Source organism: Limulus polyphemus, unplaced genomic scaffold (assembly GCF_000517525.1).
Source record: "Limulus polyphemus unplaced genomic scaffold, Limulus_polyphemus-2.1.2 Scaffold425, whole genome shotgun sequence".
Lineage (NCBI taxonomy): Eukaryota > Metazoa > Arthropoda > Merostomata > Xiphosura > Limulidae > Limulus > Limulus polyphemus.
In genome coordinates, this window is record NW_013666035.1 from 108,828 (window position 1) to 112,299 (window position 3,472).

A 3,472-nucleotide genomic window follows, 5' to 3' on the forward strand; every position below is an offset into this window, starting at 1 on the left:
AGTTGTGACATACCAACTATAACCTGTATAATTAAAACCAGTTGTGACATACCAACTCTAACTTGTATAATTAAAACCAGTTGTGATATACCAACTATAACCTGTATAATTAAAACCAGTTGTGACATACCAACTATAACTTGTATGATTAAAACCAGTTGTGACATACCAACTCTAACTTGTATAATTAAAACCAGTTGTGATATACCAACTCTAACTTGTATAATTAAAACCAGTTGTGACATACCAACTCTAACTTGTATAATTTGTCGAAAATAAGTTGTCCTTAGTTGAACGATACTACGGGATGGTACTTTCCTGTGCAAGGCTGAGTAATGAGCATCAACTCCAGGGCTCGAACCTCGGACACAACTATTAAGTATTTTTCGGTAGATCTAGGAGATACGATAACACCAATAAAATACAATAATTTCCACACTTTCCATTACAGAATGAATAAAAGAAGAGTCTTATTTTAGCCTTAAAACTATGTCGAAAGAAAGTTAGGTTGAGTCTAGCGGTTTTGGTAAAATGTGGACTTGATACTCTTCCACGTGGCGGGTGAAATGCTAGTTGGTATCATTTGACAAGATATTATGCTATATATCCAAAATGGAGAGTTAGCCAAAAGCTGATTTGTATAATTTTCGGAAGCGTTTCTATATTAGTTTCTATATTAATGTAATAATATGTACATTTACTAGTATTACCATTTTGCAGACTCATGTAATATGTAAAATTCATACAGTCCAATTCGATCATTTATGTACCCAAGATCTGACAGACATTATATATGTTTCTCCCTCTCTTTGGTCGTGTAAAACGTTTGATAGAGCTGTGACTCAGTGATGTATTTGATGTATCAATATGCAAAAACAATCAGAGAATTGAGTAAAATTACAGTAGTAAACTATCGGTGAGTTTAGTTTTAGACATTTGAGTAAGATTGTCTATTGGTGGGAGAGAACATATATATTAAGGAAATTTTGGCGGGAGGGTAGGGGAGCGGTGAAGCTATTAAAGATACCACGTTCATTCGTAACATACCTTGTTCAATTGTATTCCACGAAGAAAGAAGCAGATACACAGATGGTTTTATTTGCCTTTGATACCGTTAGTAATTACAACCGTTTATTTGTCGTGATGATGCTGTATTATTACGCTTGTGAATACATTACTACAGATGCAAGCATTTGTCAGAGTTTACTTAGTGCAGGTTCAAGCACTTTTCAGAGTTTACTTAGTGCAATTCAAGCAGTTGTCAGAGTTTACCTGGTGCAAGTGCAAGCACTGTTCATAGTTTACTAGGTGCAGAAACTTTTCAGAATTTACGTGGTGCAGGTGCAAGCACTTGTTATAGTTTACCGGCAGAATATGCTTTAACAGGATGTGACAACACTTGCTCTCTGTATCGGAGCACTAACAGGTCCTGCAAAGAATATCCTACAAAAGAATGGGACTGTCATGAAACAACTTTATATATTGGTAAAGCAATAGAAGTATCCAGCGATGTCATGATTGTTGTAACAATAGAAGTATCCAGCAGTGTCATGATTGTTGTAAGAAACTGCTCTGAAGTTGTGCAGCAACAAATAGAATGAGCTGCCCTGTAATGACCTTAATGAACACATATGTCATAGCGCAACCAACAGACAAATCAGCAGCCAGTTTACCATCGACACCATGTACACCGTTAAAGTTACCAGGTGTCTCAATCACCTGGAATAACCGGATGGAAGGGAGTGGAATACGGTTTAATAAGACATATGTTGTTTGAGAGAGAGTCAGAGCCTACAGAGGTTCGAGCCTTAGCTCCGTTGCCGTTCCTTATTAGCTGGATTACAGTGCACAGAAAATTGCAAACGCCTATGGAATGTTCAGGGGACACCAATCTTTCCAATGAAGATGATATTACGGCTGTATAAACACTTATTATTGTTATCATCTATTAGTAAGAACATGCTATGTTTTAAAAAACGAACAGATAAAATACATTTTTATTTGTGTAATATACCTAAAACAACATGACATTTTATCCTTATTCAAGCCCGAAATATCATAAATTATATCATTTGTACGGTTGTACTTGAAAACCGTGTTTGAGATGATATGTATAAAAGTGATACTTATGAATATTGTAAACACATGATTCTAATCTTGTCTATTAACATGATATTGAAGCCTTCCAAATTAACGTGTGAAATTTAGAATTTTAAAGTTATTAGGGAAATACTGGTATTAAGCATATGCCATATTTTTGGCTAAATTCTCGTTTGTTTATTTATAAAATTCCCTTCCTTTGACTTATACCAGTCATCTTTTGTTCTACCACAGAGAAAGGTATCTCTAGACTTTAAGCTTTACAGGATGGCCGCATGCTTATAAAGGTTTTCTTTACTTTCGTTAATTTATTTTCACTTACTTCGCTTTACATAGAAAAAATCTAAGTCAATGATGAATAGTTTGTGTATGTATCAACATTGGTGACTGTACAGATTAATATGAGCTTACAACTTTGTCTTACATTTACATTATTTAGTTTCAAGTTATTTAACGTTAACTATTCAAATTATTGATTAATAAAAACTACAATACAACGAAAACTGAGTAGTTCATTTTACAGCTGAAAATCAGACGAAAGTTTCGCAGCACGACGTGGATTTTTAAATACAGAATTTCAGAAATATCTTATATTAGAAACATTATAACAGTATCTATTAAGATGAGCATAAAAGTATTAGAAAACTGCTGATTTAATACTGGTGTGACTAAACTATAAATAAACTGCTAACTTAATACTGACGAGCTTAAAACTATTAGAAAACTGCTAATTCAATACTGGTGAGATTAAACTATAAATAAACTGCTAACTTAATACGGACGAGCTTAAAACTATTAGAAAACTGCTGAGTTAATACTGGTGAGATTAAACTATAAATAAACTACTAACTTAATACTGACATCCTTAAAACTATTAGAAAACTGCTGATTTAATACTGGTGAGATTAAACTATAAATAAACTACTAACTTATTACTGACGAGCTTAAAACTATTAGAAAACTGCTGATTTAATACTGGTGAGATTAAACTATAAATAAACTACTAATTTATTACTGACGAGCTTAAAACTATTAGAAAACTACTGATTCAATACTGGTGAGATTAAACTATAAATAAACTGCTAACTTATTACTGACGAGCTTAAATCTATTAGAAAACTGCTGATTTAATACTGGTGAGATTAAACTATAAATAAACTACTAACTTATTACTGACGAGCTTAAAACTATTAGAAAACTGCTGATTTAATACTGGTGAGATTAAACTATAAATAAACTACTAACTTATTACTGACGAGCTTAAAACTATTAGAAAACTGCTGATTTAATACTGGTGAGATTAAACTATAAATAAACTACTAACTTATTACTGACGAGCTTAAAACTATTAGAAAACTGCTGATTTAATACT